We start from the raw sequence: 27,690 nt of genomic DNA, 5'->3' as shown, positions 1-27,690 counted from the left end.
CACCAAGGAGCAATCAGAGTACAGGGACAGATCTCTTCAAATAAGGAGAGCAGATAATTCAAAACACACACTCCTGGCTGGAACAGAAACAGGACAAGAAACACGAGGATGAGCAAACACAGGAGGGAACGGGTTTTGTTCGAAGTTTGGGTTTCTACAACGACCTTGGCTGCTGGGTGGTTTAGTTGCAGTGGCAAAATAAAAACAAAACAGGAAATTCCGCAGTTGTCGGAATCAAAAATTGGACAGGAAGGGAAATGACAGAAAATTGAATGATTTTGACAGAAATTCAAGCAGAAAAATTGAGTCTAGTTGATGTTTTTGTGATTTCCTTTTAAAAATTCTCTTTGAGAGATTTTTCTTATTGCCATTTTATTTCAACAGTTTGTTGGGGCAACATCTTGCATTTATATATTTTGGCATAACGCTCAGGCTTTTTATCACTTCAGAGCAGTTGCTGATACTGTGTTAGTAGTTGTGTTTCAGCATTTGGTGACTTAAAACCTTCCAAATCCCAGTGAATTCCATCCACACAGAATCAGTGGCAGCATCCACCAACCTGAATTATTAACCTGAATGATTAATTTTATTTTGTGATCATGCTGATGATAATAAGCCAGCAGAGGCACTGAAAAACATCAAAGTAAAAGTAATCATCTCTGAATAATGAGGCCTCTTCCCATCACCAACTGTTGATGTTTCCTTGGGGACTGGGCAGGTGGGAGCCTAATTTGGTTGCATTTTTTGTGTGCACTGAGAGCACTCAGTGACTTCAAAGAGGAACAGCAGGACCTAAAACAGGGAGCACAGGAGGATCAATACCTGTGGAAAGCAGTGCTGGTGGATTTAAATGTAACAGGCAACAATGCAGCAGAATATTTGATGGCTGGCAAGGGAAAAATATGACTAAGAAAATGTCCTTTAAGCACAAGCCTGAAGAACGTGATGAACATCTGCCTTGTTTTCCAGGTCTTAACACTTACCACAGGGTTGGCTTCACATGCAATACATCCAAAAATGCTGTTCAGTGTGAGCTTTACAAGAAATAAATTCCATGATTGTTCCTTTTTGAGCAGAGTGACCCCGGCACCAGGGGAATTGTGGGGGTTTTTTTTATCCCTGCCAATGAGACAGACAAGAGAAAACAAAAAAACCTGTTTCTCTGTATGCAAAAGAGGAGCAGGTAGATCTAAAACGTGGCAAAACCCACAAAGGCTTATCTGCAGCTAAAACATGAGATGAAGTTAAAGAGGGAAAAAAATAAGTAGAAATGGGAATGTTCCTGTTTGAGGGAGCCCTGGTGCCTCTGGTTTTCACCTGGCAGCTCCAGCTGTGCACAGCAATCACACACTCTCTGCTCACAGCCCGGCCCCATTGTCTCGGGAGGCTTTTGTTTAGTCTGTGGTACGTGGCTGTGTTTTAAAATAATAATAAAAGAGACCTCTGCGTTATCAGAACTCGCGCCAAAGCAACTACAAAGAATTTTGATGGCTCTTTTATTCACACGGGGCTTTAATCTGCAACAATTACCTTCCTCCAGCCTGTGTGTGTTCCCTCTTTGTCACTGACAGGGAATATAAAAGCCAGGATAACTGAGATTTTGGCTACAAGCCGCTTGGATACAACCTTTTCACTGCAATGTTTAAAGCATTGGCTGCTCCTGAGGTTCAATCCTCAGTCCCTCACTTGGGCAAAATGCTCATGGATCTGGAATTTTTTTCCCCAATGGATTGATTGGCCTAGGAAAGCAAGGCTGCTCCCTGGATTTCCTAGGCAACGTGATCATATGGAGCTGACTCCACACACACCTTCAGGAGATCAACCAAAAATAGGGAGAATTAGTTTTTATTTCTGTATTTCTTTCACACTTCAAGATCCAGGAATATCAGGGACAATGTAAAGCATCTGGAGCAGACCTACCATGCTTCAAATAACACAGGATTATTTGCAAAAATATTTTTCCTATAAAAGAAGTCCCTGTGTTTGTGCCCACCACTGGACTCACTGCTAGAATTATTCTTTAAACAAGGTGTCACTGCATTTACTGTGTTGGTGGTAACTTCTCAGGGTTTTAAGTTCTTACTAGTTTCCAATTGCATAAATAAATTAACATGAAAGGAACTGCAGCTTTAAGGTGAACTCTTAATATTTTAGGCTAATAACAATGAAACCCCTCACAAATTTGGTAATATTTACCAAGACTTACCATCTCTGGCCACACTACAATTCATCAAAACTCTGTAATTAATCATCTTGATGGAGATGAATCTGGCAAATGTGTGAACTGTCAGACACACCCACAGACACCCGAAAGGGAAGTTCTGCAGGTATTTTCTTTACTCCTATAAACAATCTTTCATTTCAGGTGTTTAACTTCTTGCTAAACACCTGTAAATGTAAGATAGTGCAATAATGGAGCAGTGAGCAAATTGTAAATCAGAGCCTTCAGTTTTCCTCATCAGCAGTGAGCTGTCTTGTTTAAGTAATGGCAAACATAAAAGGTCACATCCTAAAAAAAATCTGTCAAAAATTTAAATTAAAGAAACATGATCTCTACAGTGAATAAAATGAGCTGTCATCATTCTAAACATAACTCAGGTTCACATTTATCACAGCCAGATTTCATTTTTTTTCCCTGCAAATAATTTATTTTGGTGCTTAGAAACTCCAAATGCTGTTAAATAAAGGCAGGGAGTCTCCCTGCACGGCATCCTAAACAAATTTGAGAGCTCCTCCACGATCTAAAGCTGTTTTCTTGTCAGTCTTGATAAAAAGAGCAGGGCTAGAGAGTGGTACTCAAATTACAAACATAGTATGTGCTTCCTCCTCAGGATCCTGGAGACCAGGGGAAGTAAACACTGAATTACTGAGCTGAAAGTGAGACAAGTTCTAACAGCCTCCAGCTCTTCAGTTAAAGAGGGAGAGTCAATGGTATAAAGCACTTGAATCCACCACTTTCAGCAGGGCTTGTTTTATGTGGCACAAAGAGACTTGGATGTGGGAAAACATCCTAAATATGAAGTGGTTCTGAAAACTCTGAGGTGCCTCTCTGTGCTTAAACACATCTCAAAGTGTGACCAGTGAACGCCACTTTTACTTGGGCCTGGGACAAAAATCAAAGAGGAGGAAAAAAAGGTTCTTTTTAAAGAAGGGATGTCAAGGTTTGAACTCTGAAATAGGGTCCCACTATGGCCAGTGTGAGATCCCACACTCACCAGACTTTAAAACAGTCCCCCAATTCTAAATTGCAGCATTAAAGTTTAGTACACTCCACTATGTATTGATATACTTTTTTTTTTGCAAACATAATAAATTAAATCTCTGGTTAGTATTTTTTTCATGGAGAAACAAGGATGCTCAGCACCTAAGTGAGGAACTCTTGTACCTCATAACCTCATATCACATAATAGAAGGACCCAACCTCCAAGTGACCATTTAAACAAATATCCTTGCTTAGGGGTGCAGTCTCTGGAACACCAGTGGAATTTCTTGTGTGAATATGTCCCTTTAACTGGTGTTTAACTAAAAGATATTAGAAATGGGAAATATTAAAACATTCAAATGCAGTTCTGGTCACAGTAAGAAGTGCTGAATTGGAAAAAACACACTGACTCCAAGTGTATTCTTCAGAGCGGTGCCCTGCATGTACTGATCACAAATATGCACCACTGGGTGTGACTGCTCATAATTCTTTTGTTTTGGTTTGTCCTTGGCTGTTCAGGGCAAAAAACACTCTAATATTCTGTGCCATTAGTCATCTCAGAGGTGACCTATCTGTTACAACAAGAGAACTCCAGCCATGCAAAAACCAGGACTGGTAAAACAACCTGGAGTGGGCTGACAGCTCATGTTATAAAATATGTTTATAAACAACATGTGCTCCAGTTCTCAACGTGAAAAGGAAATTTCTCATTAGGTTTGCTGGCCAACTTTCAGAATCTCAGAGAAAGTAAACCATTAAGCAGTTAATACAGTAATATCTATGTATAATGGACACCTCATCCCATCAGTGTTTTTTCCCCTCCACTGAACTTTATTCCCTTGTATCTTTTTCCCTGTTTTTTGAAAAGAACTAAACCAGAAGGATTTAGAGGTGATGTGCACATAAATTCACTTTCTCTCACCATAGACTTGTGTATAAATGAAGAGCTAACAACGAACCTCATCTATTTTGTCAAAAATAACAGCACTTGAGGACTGTGAGTTAAGGTTTGTTTGAACTAAGGTGATGACATCTAAAAACAATTTTTTTCTTCTCCTGGCTGAGATGCAACCAGTTGTGTCAGAACTGTGCTGCAGTCCCAGTCAAGCAAGAGACCAAAATAAATGAACTGCAGCATAATATGAACAAGCAGCAACATTTAAAGCTGGGTGGCAAAACCTTAGAACAGATCATTTACCAGAGCAGGAGGATCCCAGAGGCCGATCAGACCGAGTACATCCATCCCACAAGAAATACATGGAATCACACAATTGCCTCAAAACTCACTTTATGTCCTGGGTCACAACATTACTTTGATGTTTAAGCAGCAGACAACCCCTTAACCTACTTTAAAAATTCCCAGTGAATCATTTGTTCTAGAGAGGAGAGGATAGAGAAAATCCCAAGGCTGCTTTACCTGAAAAAATGGATGTGGTCAAAGGCAGCACAAGCAAAAATAAGGCCCCACATCCCACGTGCTCCAAGAGCATTCCCAGAACCACAGCTCCAGCCTTGCCTGCTGTTACAGCTCATCCCAAGCAGCAGGATGCTACTTGTCTTCCTTGCTGCTGCAGGAAAGGTGCTTCCCTAAAGACTTTTTAAAGCCAGAGAGGAGCCAGAAGTTCCTCAGGATTCTGGATTCCCCTCCACTTCCCAGCCCCATCCCAGGGTTAGCACTAACAGCTGGTCCCTGAGCACTGAATGCAACATCATCACACCCATCACTCAGCAAAAAACAAACCTTCCCCCAGGATTTGGAGCCCAGAGGCCCAAGGGGAAGATGTTCAGGATTTTATTGTGCTCTAATTCTTTCTTTGTTAAGCAACAGGCCCCAACCTCCCAGTCATTTCCCCTGAAGGGTGAATTCAGCAGCACTTCACCTTTTTTTTAAGGTTTAACACACTCAAATCCCAGGTCAAACACAAGCAGGTTTCAAATCAGTCAGCACTTCCCACAGCATATTTGGTAAGAATTTTCCCTCATGCTAGAAACCATGAAATCCTTTCCCTCCCCCCATTTTTTCCAGTAGTATCCACAACATTCCAGGCAGTTTCTTGCCTTGAGAAGTTCACAGTGCAGGCAATAAAAGGCCATGGGAGAGGCACACCCGCACCAGTGGCCCAGACAAGAAACACACCCCAAAAAACTACAAAAACCCACAAGATCTGTCTGGATCTCGTGGGATTCTTTTCCACTGCATGGAGTGTTATCACTGCTGGATCCCACGTTCCTGCACAGATTCTCACCTCTCCTAGATGCTGAAATAAGGTGGGACAATTCTGTTGGGCCTCACTTTTACAAAGATGATGATTACTCACAAGTTTCAGTCCTTATGAGTCAGGTCCATCACCTTCAATAACTCCACTAAAACGTTCTTCACTGTGTCCTGCTGTCCAGACAAAGAAATGAAAGGAGACAAAACAGGTTAATCAAACAGTGCAATATTAATATGAAGAAGTGAGTACTCACACAAGTCATTTCAGGATGGAGTTAATGGAGTTTTGATCTCTAAGTATTATTTCTGTTTGGGCTGCAGTGGGACCAAGTTAAAATGTCACTTGTCTAAGGTACAAACCCCAACGCTTTCCTTAAACCAGTTAAATAAATATTACTGAAATTTGTAAAGTCAACCAATCTTTCATAGAGGAAAAAAACCCTGTAATTCAGATACCAACCCTCCCTCTCCAATAGCACAGGGGAGTTTATGCAGTGGACTGAGGCTGAGCTGCAGAGACTTGACATAATTCCTTCATCACGACAGTTCCTAAAGAAAGAAGGGGGAAATTACCCCAGAAAAACATTCTTGCTGCACTTTGGAGATGATGTGAAATGTTAGATGCTAAATGTTATATATATTTCATTTATCCAAATGAAATAGAACCTCTGAGCCTTTAGAAAGAGGTTTTCTTGCTAGAGGAGTATTAATAATGCTGAAACAGAAGCTCAAAAAGCTGTGCAAATAAACATATTGAGAGGCTTTCACATCTTCCAGCACCACACAAACACCTGAATCAAACATGAGGCAAGAACCTGCATAAATCAGGCAATAAAAATATAAAACATTGCCTCAGTTCCAACCAGGTTATCACATGACAAGTTTAAAAGGCAAATTACATTAATTTAATCTGTATCCCTCTTTCAGAATTACGTCAGGATTTCATCCCAGGATGAAAGTGCTGGACCCCAAAGTGACATCATCAGGAACTGTCAGGCATGTGAGGTCAACAGTAACAATTTGTTTCATGGAAATTCCTTGTTTAAGAAGAAAAAATGCATCATATGACACCACCAGGGCAGAGCCAAGACTTTGGTGGCTGAGAGCAGAGAGAGCACAGCTGTAATGAGAGGGAAAAGTCACCTTGGAGTGTAACACAATTCCCAGAAGAAATTCCAGAAGAAATCCATTTCCAGCGAAGAACTATATCAATATCAAAGGCAATGCCAGGACAGCAGTGGGAGAAGGTGGGAAAGGAAAATGGACTGGGAAGAGAAGGGAAATAAGGAAACAGGGCTCAGGGATCCGTTGGTTAGATGAGGAAGAAGTTGGGAACGGTGCCTGATGGGAGGCACTGTGCCCTGAGATGCTCCTCACAGGGCCAGGGCAGACACTGCAGCATTGCCTGAAATAAATAAATAAAATAAATAAAATAAATAAATAAAAATAAATAAATAAATAAAAATATTTTCTTGCTTTTGCTACTTCAGGATTCCAAATGGGAACTGGGTCTAAGAAAAGGTAGAGTAAATTTAGTCTTAAATAAGGGACTTGGCAGTGAAAATTACTAAGGGTGGTATAAACAAGAAAAGAAGATTTTCTTCAGTAATTAGATATTTACCTGGAAAATTCCATGAGGATTCCTCCAATCCCAGACAAATTCTTGCCTGGCCCAAATCAGAGTTCCCTTCAAGCCTTATTTGTGCCCTTCTGCAAGTGCTAAAGGGCCACTGAAGCTGCTCTAGGTTTTATCAAGTTGGAGGAGAATTCCTGCAGCCTCCTTCCATAATGTCCCAGTTTTCAGTCAATTCTGTGGCCCTCCAAGCACTTGGAAATTAAGATTTTTAACTTGGTTGTTGGAAAATCATGAAACAAAATCCAGTATTTATTTAAAAATAAATCTGACTGGACTGACTTTACTCACTGATAGTCTCACACTTAAATACTCACAAGCACCAAGTTTTCTTTATCAGAATATTTTATGGCTCCAGTTCAGTTCCCCATTTTCCTGGTACCTTATATTTAGGTTAGTTCCTCCTCTTCATCTGAATGAAATGACACATCTGGCACTCTCTAGGCATTAACATACATTTTCTCTTCACCCTTGTACTCCTGTTTCCTCTGGAGCCACCACAAACACTTCTTTTTTAATATAACTCTACACAATTTTAATAATAAAAAAAGCCCTCCATGTCAAATTTCAGAAATAATTGGAGCTGCAAACAATTAGAAATCGGGCTATTAAAAAAAAATCAGCAAATAAATTCTTAATGTGTTTGTGATACGATCACAAAAAGCACCAAATTGTTCCATGTTGAAAAAAAAAAAAATCTTATCTACGAAACATTTGTATCTTAAAAAAATTCCAGACATGTGACACTGTGCAAAGAAAAAAAAGCATTAATAGTATCTACCAAGGCTGAGCTCTGTTTTTCCAAGTGTTCCAATGACCACCAAGAGATCTTAAATTTCTTATTAGGAGAAAAAAAGTCAATTTTGCTCAGAAAAAAATGCACTTCTGCCCTGAAATCACTCGAGCAAAACTATAGATACGGTGTCTAGAATCTGCATAAAAATGTTCAATTCATTTGCTCGGTCCAGATCTTTGTTTTGGTGAAAAGAAATTAATTTTATGTGAGGAATAAATCCCTAACAACTCTTAAATCAACAGCAGAGCCAGGAGACAGCGAGGTACAACAGCAGTGCCAACACTCCTTCCCAGTAAGGACACCTGACATGCAGATTAGTCCCACCAGGAATGTTTTATTGATCACAGCCTGTCATATGACAGTCCCTCTGCTATTTATGTACAATTAGCATCAAGTTTCATCCTGGGCTATTGCCACTTTGGATTTAATTTTACTTGGATCTGACTGCTGGTGAATGCTTCTTCTGCACTTGCATCCCTTGGTGTGAGAGCTGTTTTCTCCTGGAATTGCTGGGATATATTTTCAATGCTGCAGTTTTTAATTTGTGCCTTAAATCCAGTGTTTTCAAGACGCACACATCACCAGTCCCAGGTTTAATCACATGTCAGGCAGGAGCACAGACATGGACTGGGATTAAGGGGTTTTTTTAGCTTTTCACCCCAAAACGAAGGGAATGCTTTGCAGTGATAATCCCACCTGTGTTCCAGCAGCTCAGGAGGAAGGAAAGCTCAGCCCGGCAGAACCAGGAGTGATCTCAGCACAAAATGACGTGGGTGGGTCGGGCGGCTCTCGCTTGAAATGCAGGGACCGTCCCCCGACGGGGGAAAGCACTTTCTCCTGGGATGTGTCACTCAGTGCCCGGGAGCTGCACAACTCCAGCCCTGTGCTGGAAAGAGAGGGGGCAGTGAAGCCCCACAGGGAGCAGTTTAGATTTGAACAACATTTTATGGTGTATTTTAACAGCAAAAAAAAAAAAAACCAAAACCCACACCAAAATTCACATTAGTCCTGCGTGATTGTATTTTGGTTCGGCCATTTTCGAGCTTGTTAAACACCAAACTCCACGGGTGGGGATCAAACATCACAATTAACAGCAAAGTTCCAACTGGCACCAGTTAAAGAGGAGACAGAGCCCAGGCTTTGCTCCCTCCCAGTGCCACGGGGAGTTAAGCAGGATGCTTTGAATCACTGTCTCCTCCCACAAGGCTTTTGGAAATGTTGGGTTTATCGATGCAGGACATGCCTGACCTTCCTCTTTTTCCTCCACTGTCCCACAGCCACCACAGTGCAAAGTTTGGGGGTGTTCAGAACACCCCTGTGACACAGCAGGCCCAGGGGACAGGTGTCACATTGCAAACTAACCACACACTGGGGTTGGCAGGATAGGGGACTAATAGTTTGTATTCCTACAGGAAGGTCAAACATTATGAACCACTTGGAATTTCCTAGAATCATAAAATCATTTAGGCTGCAAAAGGCCTCCAGGATCATTCAGTTCAACCCAGCACTGCCAAGTCCACCATTAAACCATGTCCCTAAGACCCTTTCCACATCACTGTGATGAAATTCCTAAAGAACTAAGGAATATATAGGTAGGGAAGAGAAAAAACCTGAGATGTGAACACACAGGGAAAAAAATCTGCATTGGTTCTACAACCTTCCCGGCTCCAAGGACACAAAGAACTGTTTGTTTAAAAACAACTAAAGTCAAGATATTAATTTTAGAGTTAAATGGGAAAAAAAGAAAGCTACGAGCCCCTGATACAGTAAAAAGTAAGAAAATAGAAAACTTGGTGTTTTCTTGGGGTGAGGGTGCAGTTTAAAAGACTGAAAGTCTTACATCCGAATGCAGATAGTTTTTTACTTTACTGTAGTTTTTTAATCTGTTACCCTGAGCAAGATATTTTTTCCCCCCCAGACCACTGTCTTACTGTAGAGATAAATTCAGACCAATTTTTACAGTCTCTGATGGCAGATCCCTTCTGCCTCTCCCCAGGGGGTCACAGAGCACTCCTAATCAGCACTAGTGTGCCATCCTTTTAATCTGTGCCCCCTTTACTGGCCAGGAATGGGTTTGAAGGAAAACCCACAGCCAAAACATAGTGTTGTGAAGTGCAAGTGAGTCATGGGAGTGCTGAGCTGACCTTCTGCAGTCCCAAGGAATGCTAAACAAACCCCTGCAAGTCACTGCCACCCTGCCAGCCTCACACTGACCAATTCCATGGACACAGAGAGTATCCAAGGCACTCTGAGAGCAGCCTGTGCTAATATTGGCTCCTGAAGCCCATTGAAAGGAGTGCCAGAGGTCACAAACCATCTCTGGCAGCCTGCAGGGAGTCTGGTTGGAACTGGGAAAGCAACACTCATTTGCCTGCTGCTTATTTTTTTGTCTTGAAGGCATCTTGAGCTGTTTGAGCTTTAAGAAAAAGATTTTGCCTTCTCAGAGATTGCCCAAGGTATTCTGAAGAGCAACAGAAGATCATCCTCCTCCTTACCTTTGTTAATGGAGCATTAATTCAGCATCGTGTTTCAGTATCAGCTCTAAGTGTTCTATGCTGACTTATCTTTCTAGAGTCAGTTAATGCTACAGAAAATCAGTGGTGATGCCACTAAATGCAGCCAGAACTGAGAACTAGGTTTTCAAATTGAAGGGTAATTTTTCTGTGTGGCCCACAAAAGAGAAAGGAAGAGAGCAAGGAGATCTTCCTCTTGGCATTTTAGCCATCTGGTTGCTGAACAAAAGTTATCTTTCCACATGAGGTAACTGGATGGGCTGTTAGAGAACAGGATTCACACACAGCAAGGAACCTTTTGAGGAGTTAAATGTAGAATTTGTGCCTGAAATTTTATACAGAAGCACTGTATAAAGGCATTGAAACAACGTTTGCAGTTATTGCATAAGGTTATCATTCTTTCCTAGATTCAGAGTTAACTCTCACAAAGCAAGGGTGTGCAAAATAGTAACACAAGCAGCTCTTAAATACCACTTTCCAGTAGCTTGCAAGACATTTGTGAAGCACATTGCTAAATCTTATCTATATAGTTTAATTTTAACACCTGCTATCAGCTTGTTCTGACCAGTGTTGTAAATCACAGTGATAACCTGAACTGCTTGTCTTCTGAATTGTCTCTGCTGCAGTGTCAGAGTTTAGTCACCACTTAGTGATGCATTTCCCATGTACTTAAAACCACACTGGGTGCCCTGTATTTTAAAATCACCCTGAACTGAAAACGTGCCCTGTCTCACTAACTTTGAATTGCTTCAGCTTTTATCTCTCCTGATAAGAGTTTCTAGAAAGATGCAGCTATTCCAGCCACCATAAAATATGTGAATATTATTGGTTGTATCTAAGCAGAACAGGCAAACCACTTTCAGCTTCACGACAGGACAGATTAATGCTGGTTTAGGTCTCACCAAGTTCCCAAGATCAGCAAATTCCTGACCATTTCCCTGTCTTATCATTGCCTTTGTAAATGGCCAGAAATTCATGGCTGGGAGAAGGGACTGGGAAGGTGGATTGAGTCTGTATACTTGCTAAAGAACTGGATCATTACAAGGTGTGCAAAGAGGAAAAGCCATATTTACCAGGAATTAATTGAACATAATTTGCAGGAAGGTCTTTGGGATCCACTGTGGCAAAGGCTGCATTTCATGAACACTTTGAGAGTGTTTCTGAGCAAACCAAGGACAGAATAAGAAAAAAAGAGAAATGAAAAATGGGAATAATGATACTGACATCTTATTATACTAATGATACCTCAGTAATTTAAGCTGCACACTTCTTATGCCAAGAAAAATAATGTCATAGTATTCTTGTCACCTGTTAAAATGAGAGTTCAGAGGCACTATTGAAACACCAGAAAAACAAGTCAGTTTACAGCAAGGGAAACCCCATCCTTTGCAAACAACCAGACCCAAAACACGCTGTGTGACCCTCAGCTCCAGCTCCAATTGTAACATGCATTTCACCAGGTTTTCTTCTTGTACTTCCTTTTCTTTTGGAGGTTCACACTCGTCAATGAAACTCCTTTGTGTCTGTAGCACATTCATTCACAAGGCATTGGGGAATTCTTACTTCACTCTGGTCAAACAATTCACTGATTCCTTTAGACAAAAACTGTGCTAAATAGCTGGGCTGTTGTCATGACCCTTCACCCAGATTTTTTGATGGGAGTTACTAAAATGTCATGTAAAATTAAATTAAACAGCACTGATTGAGTTCCTACCAAAAGTGAAAGCAGAAAGGTAAATTCCCTATTATGTCTAGCAAATGAAATTCGGGCAAACAGCTCTTTCTTGTGGATGAAAGACAGTTTTACATTAGGACTTACCACTGATTTCCACTCCATGTCCCTGTGAAACATAAATAGCTACAAGCAAATATTATTTCATGGCTGCCTACGTGTGCTCTGACACAACGCACAGGGAAGGACTAAAAGCTGAAGTCAGTTCTTATCAAAGCCCATCCTATTTCTGTCCATCACCTCTCTTATTTGGAGTCATGCTGGCTGTCATTTTCCTGCAGAATTATCACACGAAATTCCTGCAAAATTATCCTGCAAAATTATTCCTGCAAAATTATCATGATAGTTTTCAGTGAACAAACACTGGTAAAACCTTTGCAGTCTCTGGCACCATAAAGAGCAGATTTAGATTAGGAGGATTAAAGCAAATTTCCCTTATTAAAAGGACATGATAGATCACCCTAGACTCTTTTCCTCCCCTCAGATGAGAACAGCACTTTCAGGAGCGCTCAGCCTTTTCCACACGGGATCTCCTGGGCAGGTATCACGTTTCCAAGGGAGCAGGGCAGTTCCTGCAGGATCAGGGATCTACTCAGAGCTGTAACTTTCCACTGCCCAGCCGGCTCCTCGTGTGCCCCGGGCTGGCCTGACCTTTCCTCACACAGCCCCTCACTCCGGGCTGGGTTTGTGTGCATTCCAGAGCCCTCCACAAGGGTAAAACCGGGGAAAAAAACAGGGAGGAGGAAAGCTGATGAGACAAAGAATAAGTGAAAGAAATGAAACGGGAGGTGAAATCAGGTGATTTGCTACACGACCCTGATCCAGTTTCCAGAGAAGTTTTGCATTAACTACAAAGCAAAGAGAATGAGGCCCCGAGCCAGTTGTTCTGTCACGAGCACAGAGCACACTGAGAACAGGCATCTTCTCAAATCTCTCACCTGACCCACACCTGAGACTGAGTTTGCAAATTTGGGCCCTAAATACAGAGCCCTCTGCTGAGAGGTGTAGCAATGTCTTACCTCCACACAGCTTCTTTCGTTTAATAACCCCCCACGTGTGTTTAAAGACAACTTAAAGAAGGAAGGATACACATATTTATCCCTTTCCTGTCCTTCCTACCATGAAACCTTCTCCTTTGACAGGTGAAAAATCCAGCTCCTACTCCCTGTCCTGTCAGAGCCAGGGATGGCACACAGCCTCTGCCTGGCACTGCCTGTGCTGTGCAGAGAGGGCTGTGCTCTCATCCACATCAAGGGAATCAGATGTCTGCCTTGAACAAAAGCTCACTCCTTTGTCATCCTTCACCTGTCCTCCTCTCACCTTCTAACATAACCAGCCTTCCTCAGAAAGGCTGGACTAAGCTCCTTTTAGCTCCCAGATCAAAGTTATAAACCACAGGAGCAGGGAGAAGCCTGACTCAGAGTTTGCTGGGCTCTAAATGCCAGCTCTCTGTTCCCTGTTGTCCTGGAACATGGGAAGGGGAGGCAGGTGAAAGACCTGGCTGTGTAAGCAGGAGCCACGTGAGGCCACAGGATCACTTTTGTACTGATGCTAAAGCAGGGCTGGGCAGTCAGGAGGCAGCAAAAGATACAAAGTGCAAGTTCCACATGGGTGGGATGGAGCAGTTTGCCCCCAGCTTCTCAGGCCCCAGAGGCTCGGCCTTTGCAAAGCTTAGTTTTAATGACAAAAGAAATATAACACCTTAAATTTGACTGCCTTACCATGTCCAGTGTTCTGCCTCAACTGCGTTCTCAGACACAAAACATAATCCTGAGATTAATTCAATTTGATTTTAGTGACAGCAGTGAATGTTTTACTCACAGGGAACAGCACGAGACTTCCTGCAATCCAAGGCTCCACCATCCTTTCTCTTCAGGGCTCCCTTGGGATGAACAACACCTGCAAAGCCCAGAGTCATGTCTGTGGTGGAACCACTGCAGCCAGAACAACTTTTCTAGTTGTTAATGACCCACAATAATTAATGGGCTCTGTTTCCCAAAATAACTTATTCCCATAATGTCCAGAACTAATCTGCCTTTGACTGCAAAACATGAGCATCTCCACCTTTTCAACCCTTCCTGAAAACAGGTCCAGTACTTGGTAGTCAAGCACTTCATGGCATCACCATGTGAACTTGGAGCAGAGGCCACAGCTCCTTCTCCTCCAGGAGGTCTGGCACTCACAGCTCATTCTGTTCTAAGGGCATATTTTCACCACTGGTAAGAATTTCTATGGTTAATTCTTACACCAGTATTATCCAACCACCTCTCCTCCCAAAGGAGATTTAACTTACCTTTTAACCTCAGGACTAAATGAGAGAAGGGATTAAAAGTCATTCCAATTGGCTCTTCATACACTCCTGCAGTATCTCAGCTGGTCTCCATGCTGGTCTCCTTCGTGATGTCTCCCAAGGCAAAATAAACTGTGTGCTGACTGATCTAGGTCAGGAATTGGTGGTTATTTCTTTTCTTGTCTCAGCAAGATGTGCCACAAATCCTTCTGTGGGTGTTTCAGTGGACCCTGGGACCCTGCTGTTGGAATTAAAAACAACCTGCCAGTTCCTGTCACAAAGGCAGAGACAGGTACCACTTTTATACCCCTTTGCTAAAAAAATAAAAAGGAAGACACGTCACCAGAATAAGGAAATAAAAGATGCCATCAGAAAGCAAGCACATGAAGGTAGGGTTAAATGGGAGCATAAAAACAATTCAACAGAAAGAATTACTCCCACATTGTCTTGAAATGAATGAAATTCCTAAAGGATATGCTCTGCTTCAGTTCCTGCCTTCTGTAATACTACAGAAACCACAACCAACCCATCTGTGTGGGGAAAAAATGCAAGGGAACTGTGCTTTGCATGGACCCAGCCCATAAAGTGAAGGATGAAGGCATTTCCCTCAGAAGGAAGCTTGGTCCATGCTGTCTGAAAGAACCTTAATGATATAAGTACATGTGGCATAGAGAACCTGGGTGGCAGTTTTACCAGTTATAGCCATGACAGCAAGACCAAAATGCAGTAGAACAGAAAATACAGTTGTAATTTAGAAGAAACAAATTGAAATGCACTCCCTATCTGAAATTAATTCGCTGCAAACTAAGTAAGTAATGGTTCCTATTAAATTAAGGGTGTATTTGTAAATCCACAGCATTGGATTGAGCTGCACACCCTGTGAAACTCAAGCCAGCAACATCCTTGTATAAATGTTAAAGAACACTGCTTTGGAATCATTGGGAATCCACAAGAAAAGGGTTGTATAAACCTGCAGGTTTTAAGTCATCCACAGCCATTTTCTCCTGATTTCAAGAGGCTGCAGACAAAGGTTGTTCAGTGTATTAAAGAAGGTGAAGTTTGCTTCAAACCTGAGCAGCATTTTCCAGCTTTCCCAGAGTAAAAGTGTTCTTTTCTTCCAGAAATACAAAGCAGGTTAGATTTGGATTCCTGCCACAACACTTCCCACTGTAGTGAATCTTACCCAAATCCAGAGCCTTTTACATACAACAAAAAAATGCAAGAGTATTAAGAAAAGTGATTAAAAAGGGGGATAAGAAGGAATGCAGAAGTCAGGAGCTGCTTCTGGTTTAAACAATGAACAAGTGAGATGTGGCAGAGTCCTGTGGGAAATATATTTGCAGCCTTGCTCCTGGCTGGAGCTGGGGACATGGAGCTGCAGCAGTTTTGCCCATCTCAGGCTGTCAGATACAACTTGGTATCTTTTTCTCCAACAACAGTATAAAAAAAAAACCAACAACCCTCCTAGCAAATTCCAGCAGACTTTGAAGGGAAAATATATAAAGAAAAATTAAGAGTTGTACACAGGAACGAGAATGTTGGAACCCAACTGACTTCAAACAAATTACATGGACAATTATATGTTTCACTTGCATGAGTCACTGCTCTGATCATAGTGGCTGTAATGCTGCAATAATTAACTACTTTCCCCCCATGAAAATTCATGTTAACTGTGCTCTTACTGCAGTTCATTTTCTCAGGCGTAACAATCAGTCACAAAAAAGCAAAGATGAATGTTTTGGGCATCTACCTACTTGCAAAAGAAGAAAAAAAATTGGAAAATTAAAAAGCTGAATATTTTAACACCTTTCTGTATCATTGCATTTGATCCACCTTTTATACTTGGATAAATAAAATCCTGCCATTCTGAAAGCAATACCAGTTTTACTTGAATTGATGTTTATGCTTTGAAAAGCAATCTAAAATCAACTAATTGACTGTATTGATTTTTGTACCTGTGTTTGTAGCAGGTAACATGTAGGAATACATACATATGCATTTAGATCATTCCAAATTAACTAAACCAAAGAATTTGAATATCTTGTCCATCCAGCTTTTCAAACCATATACAATTATATCATCAACTGTATGTATCAAAACCAGATCAAAAATATGCTTTTAGCTGCCTATAAAGTTATTTTTACCCAACAAATCTAAAAGCCCTTTGCAAAGGAGGTAAATACCTCTCTCATGGACAAGGTAAGCTGTGTTTTTAACCAGAAGCAGATCCAGAGAATCCACATTTCCAGGCCAGGTGTCTCTCCTGGAGGCTACACTCCATCTGGAAATGAATCCTTGGGTACATAAGCAAGTGAAGTATCTGGACCCCTGAACATGATCCTGAAGCACAAAATTCTCACATCAAAGGGTTTTTTTCACTAATACTTCCTTGGATTTTCTCCCTTTGTATAGAACAACCATTACCAGAGGGGCACTGGATCCACTGTTTATACCCTTGGGAGATAAATCAGGAAAAGCCAACAAGGAAAGAACCAAATCCCATTGCAGAGCAATATCTATAATCAGAATATACACAACATGTATTAAACACACAAGTGATAACAGGGATGATCCTGAAACAGCCAAGAATTCAATGTGACATCTGAGCCTTATAAAAATCCCAGAAAACACAATGGCCTATTATGAGGCTGTAGGATACAAAGAGGTTTCAGCTAAAAGGCCTTATGTAACCCTGTGTTAGGCTGGAGTCCCCCAGAGCAGCAGCTTTATTAGTCCAGGCTTAACAATGGGACAAACAGCAGAGAAAAATCCATAGGGGGAGAATGAGGAGGTTTTTTTTAGACTCTATTAAAAGTGATAATGAAATATATTGTAATTATGAATTATTATAGAAAGGGATGACTCCCTATAACATATCCAGACAAACCATGTTCACACTCACAGCACAGTTTACACCTCGACTTGGCTCAATTCTGGTAAAACATGACTGACCTTCCTGTTAAAAAGCGTTTCCAGGCTCTATAAAAATAGGGATGAAGTTGTAGGGCACGTTTGGGAAGGCAGGGGTGGGGAAAAGGCTTAATGTAGAACTTTGCAGTTTCAATTAGCACATGTGTAACACTAGTTAGCACTTAATGCAGAGACGAGGTAAGAACACAGAATGTTCCTGTTATTTACACTGAATTTCCCTCTTTTACCACACTGTCACTTCAGTTAAAGTCACAGTTCAGGCTCTGAGCTGAAACGCAGCTCCCACCAACACCAGTAGATGGCACAAAGCATTTATTTCACTCAATTCATCACGGTATTTATTGTAATGCCACAGAATCAGAGAATCACCCCTTATCTCCAGAATGCTGCTGTAATACATCCCTCTAACATAAGAAGCCTAAGATTGTTACAACCTTTAAATTAATTTTTAGGTTTTTTTCTAAAAACACTTAAAATACATATAGCACTGACCAAAAATTCTATTATAACACATGGATATACATTACATACCTTCACTAGGTAAAAGGGACTACAGATGATGATGAGAAATGCCAGGAATCAATCACAGATTGATTAAGTTGTTAAAACATCTTCTGTCTTAGAAAGCAGAAAAGTAAATTAGAAGGGTAGAAGTAACATAAACCAGGTTCAACTCACAATGAGGGGGAAAATAACCATTTATTTTAGAAGTAGGTAAAGATTTGAAAGGAACAGCAAATAATCAAACTTTTTTAAAAAAAAACAAAGAAAATTTGACAAGGAAAATAATCAAGAGCCCTAAATATTTGTTTAAAGCAAAAAAAAAAAAATCTAATAGCCTATAACCAGTCATACAATATCATCTATGAATTCCACATAATTTATAAAGAACAAGAAAAATAGACATTAAAATAGTTTTTATTACTTAAAAAAACCCACAAACATACGAATTCCTGAAACAGTTGTTTGCTTTGCTGTTACATGTTGGAAAGCCTCAGTTCCTGGAAAAAAAAAAAGAGAACAAAAAGTGAATTACACTGAAAGACAGGGCTGGGGAAGTATCTCCTGTTCTGTAAAGCACAACATTTGTATTTGTACAACTTTGACAGAATTCTTGGAATATTACAGACAGAAGACTCAGGCTACCTGACTCCATGTTTTAAAGTTGCAAATATAACCTATAGCTCCATAATTATAGGATTTAATGATACTTAATTTGATATTTTCAAAGAAATATGATGACATCATGCCCCTTAACAGGGCAAACCACTTAGCTTTATAGCTGCTATTCACTGCACAAGCACACATTAAAAGCTATGCAATCATATGATAAATTATGCTCATATCTGCTGGTCAAATTACAGCTTAATAACATGAGAAAAACCTGTAAATAATGCCAAGATGCATGGCTTAATTATTTTAATAGCAAGTAATTTATCAAATAATTATGAAAAATAAAGAAGCAGCCGGGTCTAATGGGCTGGAATAGACCAAGCAAGAATGTTTTGCTGTACTAAGCCAGGACTAAAACATTCCTGGTAAGAGCATCTTGATTTTTCCTCCAATCCAGGACAACTCTAGGCAGGGAAAGCTCCAGGCAGTGCTTGCCCCTCCCTGCCACCCCTCATTAGACCCAGTGATCATGCAGGTCAGTTCAACAGGTTGATCTGAAAGGAAAAGTTTGCTTTTGACAGATTTGTTTTCTGCCAAACCGATCCCACGTTGTGCCACACGGAAAGCAAGGAGGTGACAGAGAATATGCAGCCAGCAGTGGAAGAACTGCTTTTCCACACCAAACTCTGGTTACACCAGCTGAGGTGTAAAACCCAACTCATTAAAATTTGGGACAATTTAGTCTGGGGCACTTGACAAGCCAATATTTTGATGGCAACATCAACAATTTCACAGATAAACCCAGAAGTAACAGACATTTGCTCGCTGCTGCAAGGAAACCACATTAGCATAACTAAGTGACTCAATGAAATTTAGTGTCACGTTTCCAAAGCAATGTTGTGACAACATCATTTTGCAGGATAAACACCCCAGTTTTACCGCAGGGATGGACAGCTGGGCTGTTTGCCTTAATTCCAAACAGCTCAGATATTCACACATATCTAGAGGAAGGTGTCCTTGCCCATGGCAGGGGGTTGGAACTAAATGAGCTTTAAGGCCACTTCCAACCCAAACCATTCTGGGATTTGGTGTCTGGGAGAGACAAGTGGAAAAATTCCTCCTGTGATTGTTGATCTTCTTTGCTGCTGTGCAAGCCTAGAGAATCTGTGGGGGTGGCAAATACCACAGATACACCCCCTGTACACAAAGCTTTTTACCTCCTTGTCACCTTCTCACCTTGTCATCCTAAAACTCAAACCAGAGGAGGAACAGACTCATTGACTGTAATTGAGGGGCTGGTTTGCTCAGGAAGGCAATGAAAGCAGCTTTCATCTCACAAAGGGCTGAGGAGGGAATCAGAGACACCAGAAAGTTAAAAAGAAGCAAAGAAGTTGTCTGTCTCCAGGACATGTGAATTCCCTGCTGAGGGCCCCTGTTCCAGCTGATATGGCAGTGCTGTCTCTCCACCTAACCCTCACAATGCCTCTGTAACACATTTCTGTTCAAATGAGCAGTGGAATCGTTTAGAGTAACTCACCTCAATTTGATTGGAATGTATTAGAGAATGACCACAGAAAAAGCTTAGTTGGCAGTTCTGAAAGAAAGCAGCAGTCCCAGGGATGAGTCATAACAACATGGAACAGCACTGACAGTCCCTCATGGTGGGACCAGCAACAGGCACTGCACTTGCCCTTGAAAGAAGGGAAAGGAGGTTCCAGGCTGAGCAAACTGTCACTGCTCCACTCCAAAGCAGAACACTCAGCCAGGGCTGGGGTTTTGCTCCCAACAAGGCATCCTGTCAGAGGGCATTCCCTGCTGTGGACAGAAAGCAGAGCACAAACCCAAACTGACAAACTAAATAACTTCAGGGGTCAAGGAAGAGAAGTTGGTAGCACTGGGCATTTCTCTGATGGCTGCACCAAGGGAGTATCTTTGTCCCTCGTGAATAAGCACAGAAATGGATTGAAGCATGGATAACTTTGGCACAGCTGCTGACAGAAATCCTGCCCCAAAAGCAGCTGTGGAAAACTGCCTTCCAGCTCTGGCAGTGTCCGTGTGTCCATGGCAGCTCAGGTGTGGCAGATCTCATTCTACTATGACCAGATTACTTCTTGGCTAATCTGATCTCCCTCCAATTTCTGGGACAAGAAGATTCAGTGGATTTCTCTTTAAGCCCTTAGAATATATAGGAATGCCTTTGCTAAGCCTACACTGTGATTATAGGCCCAAATTTAGAGGACAGACTTGGAATTTCATGGACGAGGATCCCAACACTGTTGACAGAGCAGCTGTAAAACATCAATATACAAGCACTAAACTTGTACTTCAAAGAGCAATTTGCAATTTGCCATCAGCAGAAACCTAAGGGTGGATTTGTAGTAGGGGAATGAATCTCCTAAGCCAGATTCTTTTTTGATTTTTTTTTTAACAACAAAAGGATGCAAACGGGTAAAGGTTTGTTCCAAGCTCAAATCCCAATTTCTCTAAAGGAGGAGGAACGAGCTGGATCAGAAACAGGCCAAGGAGACCTCAGCAGGAGACAGGAGCAGGATTAACAAGTGAAATTGCTGTGTGACAATGAGTGTTGCTGAGATGGAAAGCACAAAGTACTGGCTGACAAAAATAATGATGATTAGACTCACAAGTGTTTTAGATACAAGATGATGGAGGTGATGATTTGTCCCAGCTCAACAGTAAAATATCATTGCTATTGGCTATTTCCTTACAATCAGCCTCCTCCAGGACATGCAAATGCTGTATTTTGATTTGTATTTGATATATTAAGATTTGGTGGGAAGTTTTCTTCCAGTACGAGTAATGTAACTGCCACCCTTCCAAAACTTCAGGAAAAATCTCTATATTAACTAAAGAAATATGAACTGCATTCCATTGCTTAGTTTAAAAAAAAAAAGCTATTCTAGGTCTCTCAGAAAACCTTAGAGATGTACTGAATTTGCAGATTGGTCAGCAGCAAGTTCCAAAAACTTACCAAGATCCTTAAAATTGTATTTTCTGAAGGGACGAAAGACACAGCAATTATTGTTGCTGAAAGTAGCTTCCCTGGGTCCCAGACTACTATTCAAAGAGTGATTACAAACTAGAGGGGTTTTTCTCCAGTCAAGGAAGGCCAACAAATGCCATACTTGAGTATTTTAGCAGCTCTTGCCACAGAGAATTTATTGTCTCCAAACAATGAAAATAAATGCAAAATAACTCAATTGATAAATGCTGGCTACAACCTCCAGAGAGGAAGAAAACCACCCCAAAACCAGACTCAAACCTGTTTGTTTGGAGCCTGGAACACACTGATTTTGAATGCCCTCCAATACCATCTCACCTGTTGTGACAGTGGTCTTTTATCTGAGACATTTGACTTCACAGTTTCATGTCAAAAATATTTATTCTGCAAACCTGAGCAAGTCCAAGTCCACAGATTCCTCAAGTCTCACTTTATGTGGATGTTGGGAGATTTCTTTCCTACATTATTTTCTGACTTGGTAAATTTTTGGGGGGAATATCACCTGTCTTTGGCTCCCTCTGTGTGCACTGTGCCTTCAAATAAAAGGTTCTTTAACTTGTGGTACCTTCAATCACACTAAAAAATTATAAATACAAATTATAGCTCAGAGGTGGAAACACTCTTCTTTTCCTCTTGTGGGTAGCTATTGCAAAGCTACAATTAACCTCAATTAATAGGAAGGGTAAACTTTATACAAAGAATATGCTGTTCAGGTGTTCTTAATGAGAGCAGCACTTGGCACTGTTTAATCTGTCTGGAACAGGGAGCTCTGCTGGGGTGAAAATTAAAGTGGCTAAAGTTTAATCCAAGTGCAAAGTGGGTTTTTTCCCCCCTATACCAAAAGCAATTCTGGTAATAAAAGCTGCCTAGAAAAGCCAAGAGTCTGTTTGGACCCTGAGTGCATCAACAGGCCTGAACTGCCCTCCCCAGCCTCAGGTGAGCCCCCCAAACACCCTCTGCCCACTGACACGCTGAAACTGGGGCTGAAGCCACTGCTCTGTGCTCAGTCCTGCTCCTGCTGTGCCTCATTCCAGTGGACTTTCTGGATTCCTGACCTCCAGCCTGCCTCCTCCCCACAGGTCTGTGCCATTTCTGACAGTCATCACATTTCTGGTGCTCACTGGGCTGCACCCAGAGCCTCTGAGTGCCACCACCTTCCCCAGCTGCTGCAAAAGGCATTTTCTGCCATCCTTACCTCAGGCACTGGGGGGACAATTAAGACATTTCCCACTGCTCTTGCTCCTCCTTCCTCCTATCAAAGCAAGAAATATTCCAAGTGCCAACTTCCACTCTACTGACAAGACTGGTGGGTTTTTTGTCAGTTCCAGCAGCGTCACTAATGATAAAAAATTGGGGGAAATTACTAAATCCTGTACCTCCTTCATAGTTTCTATTGTATTAAGGTTTACAGTTTCAGCTAATCATGTTTCCCTCGCATCCCCTGGGACACATTTTATATTCTGCACACAAAAACTATTTCCTACTGGCTTTCTCAGTGCTGTCACAGTTGTAGTAGAGCTATGCAAAAACCCCAGCCCTCCATGGATGCTGTTTGTATCAGCTCTACACCTCCCACATAAACCAGCAATATGGACCTATGGTTTAATCTTTAGCCATCAGTCCAGACTGCTAATTATTTACATGTACTAATGAGTTTTTAGTGTTGCCCAAAGTAGAATACACTGGAAAATGCACTGTAAAAACAAAAACAAAAACAAATTACTTCCCTTGAAGTGAAAGGATTTTGACTTCTGATTTTTAGATTTTTTTGTAATTGAAAACTTCCCTGTGCACCTGAAGTTACTTTATTTGTATGTAACTTGGCTTTTTAGCTGTATACCTCCAAGGGGAGTTATACTGCCTTATATTTCAGACATACAATAAATGTGAAGGAAGGAGAGCAAACATCACTACACCTGATCAGAGGGCTGTTGGCCTGGGAATGTTCTCACCCAACCTAAACAGGCAGGTACAGCAGAAGATCTGAGTAAGAGTCTGGGTAAAGGAAGAGTTTGAATAAGATAAAAAGCTTCAAAGCCAAGAGGATACATTTCATTGTCTTATTTTCCCCTTAATTCTTTATATTCTTAAATTCTGGGAATATACAGTTTAAGACATTATAAACATGTACTGCTCCCCCCTTTCCACTTAGTCCTATTTACACACCCATCCCTACTGGAAAATAAGTTTTCTACAGCCACAGTGATCCATATCCAGGTTAAAACTAATCACTTCTGTCAGGTGAGATTTCAGTGCTGGCTCGAAGCGTGTGTGAAACTCTGGCCTCATTAATCAGCAAATTTTACCTAATTACCAGCAGCCACAAGGGATGATCCCACTCCTGGAACATTTCTCAGCTCCCATTCCCAAACTTGCAGGGTTGTGTTCTCCCCTTCCATCAGCTTGTGACCCAAATACCAGCACACAGGAACGAATTCCCAGCACCCTCGAGCCCCAGTTTGTCCCTGCAGTGGTCCCTGGCTCCGAAATTACTGCTCTGCACAGTGAAAAGTTCTTAACAGAAGTTGCTCACCTGATTTGGCAGCTTTGGCCTCACATGCACCTTATTCCAGCTGGTGTCAGGAGGCAGAGGAAGATGCAGGATCAGGATGGGAAGATGCAAACAAATCCAGGCCCCTCTTGGAATGCTGTTCCCTGATTCCCCCCACAGCATCAGCCTGGGAGGTGTCTTTGTTCCCCATCAGGAAAAGCTGCTCCATTCAGGATTTCAGAACATAAACCCATTTTATTCCAGCCCAACTGGATGGCTTGGTTTGTGTTCCTGTGACAAGCTATTAATCCATCTCCTACAGGACAAGCATCCCTCCAGGAGAGAGGAAAAGCTTTGCCTCTGGACTACTTAGGGAACAACACAGGGCTTTTACAGGCTCTTATCACTCCCCCAGCACAGTGGGGCTGACAATGGCACATTTTCTTCCAGAACAATCCACTGTATCCATCTCCCCCCCTCCCAAGAACACAACTGAACTGTTCTGGAAGGTTATAGATTAGACAACTTATTTAAAATAGATGAAGCATTTGACTCTTCCCCTTCCTTATCTGTTTCCATGAGAAAATCTCCATGCTTTCCCCAGAGTTCCCTTCTGTGCATAGTCTAGACTGTCATAATAGATTTGACAACTATTTTTATTACACAACTTTAAAAAACAGTCTCAGAGAACTTGGTTATTAGAAAAAAAATTCTGCTTTGAATAAGATAGGACAATGTGTGGCTTTTAAAAAGCAAACCATGAATGCCTCTATTGTTGGTTTGCTTTCAAAGTTGATTTCTCAGTCTAGAAAAAAAACCAAAAGCCACTAAACATATTTTAGATTGTGCCAAACAGTAGTATCCATAGGAAGATTTCCTTTGCCTACAGAAGTAGTGGGACATGGAAAAATATATTTGGCCCTGAATTGCTGTTCTAAATGATAATAAAGTATAATCCCAAACCAACAGTACGTAAAAATCTGTGGTCACTGATTCACCAACCTATTAAAACAACAAAACTGGAAATCCTTCCAGTCACAGCTAAAAATTCTGCATTATTTTTTTCATTCTTCTCCAGGCAGGACCCATTTCACACTGCTCTGAGGAATCAGGTGTAATAAACACTTGTAAAGCCATTTTGTTGTATCATGGCCATGATACCAGAGTATATACAGAAGAAGTGTCCTCACTGTGCCTCTCAGCTTACATGACATTTTGGATTAAAAACAAGGTTGCTTTAGATGTGGTTTCTGCTAAGCACCTTTATATTAAACTATTTTGGTGCTATTTTAACTGCCTCCACAATTTAACCTCCTGGACTACTCCTCTGCACTGCTTTTGGGTTGGGAAGGACAGAAGAACTTGTCAGTGGTAAATGTTAAATGGAAGAGATTCCTGCTAATGGATTATTGATCCTACCTCAGTGACCTACTGAGAATCACACACAGAACGACTTTCTCCCCTTGCATAAGAATATTAAAAATATTAGCATTACATGCTAATTATTTTCATGAGGGAAAGCATCAAGCAGAGGTTACATCTCCACTGCAAGAGGAGGTGGCATCTGTTTTCAGCCACAGGTTTTATGGGGTATTTCCTCAAACTCAGAGAAACCCCTTTACAAAAGAAATCAGTATAAAAATTTCCATTACTCTGCCATAACCACAAGCTTGTTCTGCTGAAACACTTCACAGAGTGATTTTCTACCTCCCTGCAAGTGGCAATTTTAAACAAAGCAAGAGTGAAAGACTTGGCAGATGAAAAGTGCAATTTTATTTCATGTACATTGTCCCAGAAATCTTTTGTTCAGTTCTGTGGGCTCTATGCTGACAGGCATCTGAAAACTAAGATTCAGAACCCAAAGTCCTTTTCCTAAGGGAAAGGGTTTAAGGCTAATTGCTGTTAGGTGACACTTAACTAAATCATCCCATATTTCTTTCCTGTAGCTGGAGTAAAAAATACCAGTATTTTAGTTTTCCTTTATAAAAAGTCACTTTTCAGAAACAGCCTGGTCAAAAAGAGCCATCTTCACATAAAATGCTGGCAGGGGAAAAATCATCAAACTAGAGAGCCTGTGAACACAGAGAGTTTTCAACCAAGTTTGTAGTGAGGTTCAAATGGTTAAAGGCACCCCAGGTTTGCATCTGTACAACTGTCACACTGTGCTAATCCTGCCTTTCCCTCTGCTCCACACAGCTCCCTGGAACACTTACAGGAGAACACATGCTTCTAATTACCAATTTGCTCTGTGCAGGCAGCTCTTGAGACCTGCACTTCCCAAATTATTGCAATCCAATTCCCCAGGAAGGAAAGCCCTGCAGCCAGTCTTTCCTGCAGCCCTGGAGGGAAGGATGAACTCACCAAAGGCCTCTCCATCCCCACAGACAAGTTGGCCACCTACAGCCACACCTTCCCTGCACCTTTCACATTTTGGGAAGTAACTGGAGGTGTTTTGACACAATCCTTTCTTACAGGGAGAAGGGAAGTTCAATTTTTGAGAGGGGAGGTGTTGCTGCCACCCCCCTTGGAAGCGTGGTGACCTCTGGCACACCAGGAACGTGTGGCAGCCTCTGTTGCAGTGCTGTTGTTTTCGGTTTCTCCTTCTATCCAAAATTGCTTCTTGGTACCTGGACACAAAAAACCAGGGCCTGCAGGGATGTTTCCTTAAAATGAAACTCTCCAAAGGATTCTCACAGGGGAAAAAGGATTCTAAGGATAGAAATACTCTTTTTTTTTTTTTTTTAGCCCTAATTTTCCCTTCAGAGTGGAAAAGATCAGCCACAAAGGAACATGATCAAAGACTAAGTTTAGTCACAGGTATGACAGAAGAGAGCAGCAGCTGAAAAACGCAGCTTGCCAAAGGCTGAACGTTAATTTATGGACTGAAAAAGAGAAATGAGTAAAAAAGAGAAGCAAAGCTTAAACAGGGAAAAAAAAAATCTAAAATCAAGGCATTCACTGTGAAAATATGAAAAAAAAATATGCAAGAGTCCTAATGAATTGGATCAAGATTGCTTAAATATTAATGATTTACATTCAGAAAGCTACAAGCTCATCTTCAAAAATCTTGGGAAGAACGTGAGAGCTTTTACTTCAGCACAGATTATTTGCCCAGAACCGAAAGCTGTAGTTTCCTACAAACTGCTCCCTAATATCACCTCTCCAAGAAAAACCTAAATAGCAATTTGGTTTTACTCCTTTCCTTCTTCTACTCCTTTTTTTTTTTTTTTCTAACATACAAAAAAAAATTAGCTTGCTCATTTTGGAAAGTCACAAAAGAAACTTGTTCTGGAATTATAGTTGTGTTCATCACTTGGGAATATATTTTAATTCCCAGGCTATTCCCTACAGAACTGGGAAGGTAAAGGCAATGCATTAAAAACATGAGGAACTGCTGAGGGGCAGTTTGGAATTTAGGCTCAGTTCTAATGCTATGCCTGGACTGAGATAAATCTCACTCAGAGGTATAACCTGTATTTTATCCTGATATGTTTATGAATTTGGCAGCCACTAAATCCACCAATGATCATGGAAGTGCCATCTTTCACAGTCATATTAATACCCTTGCACTCACATCCTGTGATCCACAATCCCACTTCCAGAAGGATGCAAGAGATTGTTACTCCAGAAGGGGTGTCACTGTTACCTGTGTATATAAAGTGGTTTTTTTCAGCTGTCCTTTGCTCTCTGTGGGCAGTTTAAAATCAGATTAATGACTGAAAGTTATCATATGCCCACTAAATCATAGGGAGGAC

General features: G+C 41.2%; 1 long non-coding RNA gene across 8 annotated transcripts; it reads right to left on the bottom strand.

Annotated features, from left to right (window-relative positions):
* Positions 1–27,690, bottom strand: LOC113997068. 8 transcript variants are annotated; one of them, XR_005565302.1, is made up of 13 exons: positions 23,361–27,690; positions 22,640–22,780; positions 19,662–19,768; positions 18,252–18,313; positions 17,844–17,930; positions 14,385–14,622; positions 13,913–13,990; positions 11,433–11,519; positions 8,543–8,727; positions 6,561–6,822; positions 5,521–5,588; positions 984–1,119; positions 1–77 (listed from the first exon to the last, which is right to left on the bottom strand). It is a non-coding gene; the product is annotated as an uncharacterized LOC113997068 (long non-coding RNA). The 8 variants fall into 8 exon arrangements; XR_005565304.1 differs by having other exon boundaries at positions 22,640–23,439; positions 23,978–27,690; XR_005565301.1 differs by having other exon boundaries at positions 5,521–5,591; positions 22,640–27,690.

Source organism: Pipra filicauda, unplaced genomic scaffold (assembly GCF_003945595.2).
Source record: "Pipra filicauda isolate LSUMZ 115617 unplaced genomic scaffold, ASM394559v2 scaffold118_size2161507_pilon, whole genome shotgun sequence".
In the NCBI taxonomy this organism is placed as follows: domain Eukaryota; kingdom Metazoa; phylum Chordata; class Aves; order Passeriformes; family Pipridae; genus Pipra; species Pipra filicauda.
Note: the sequence above shows the minus strand (reverse complement) of the source record. Positions and strands in the feature narration are given on the sequence as shown.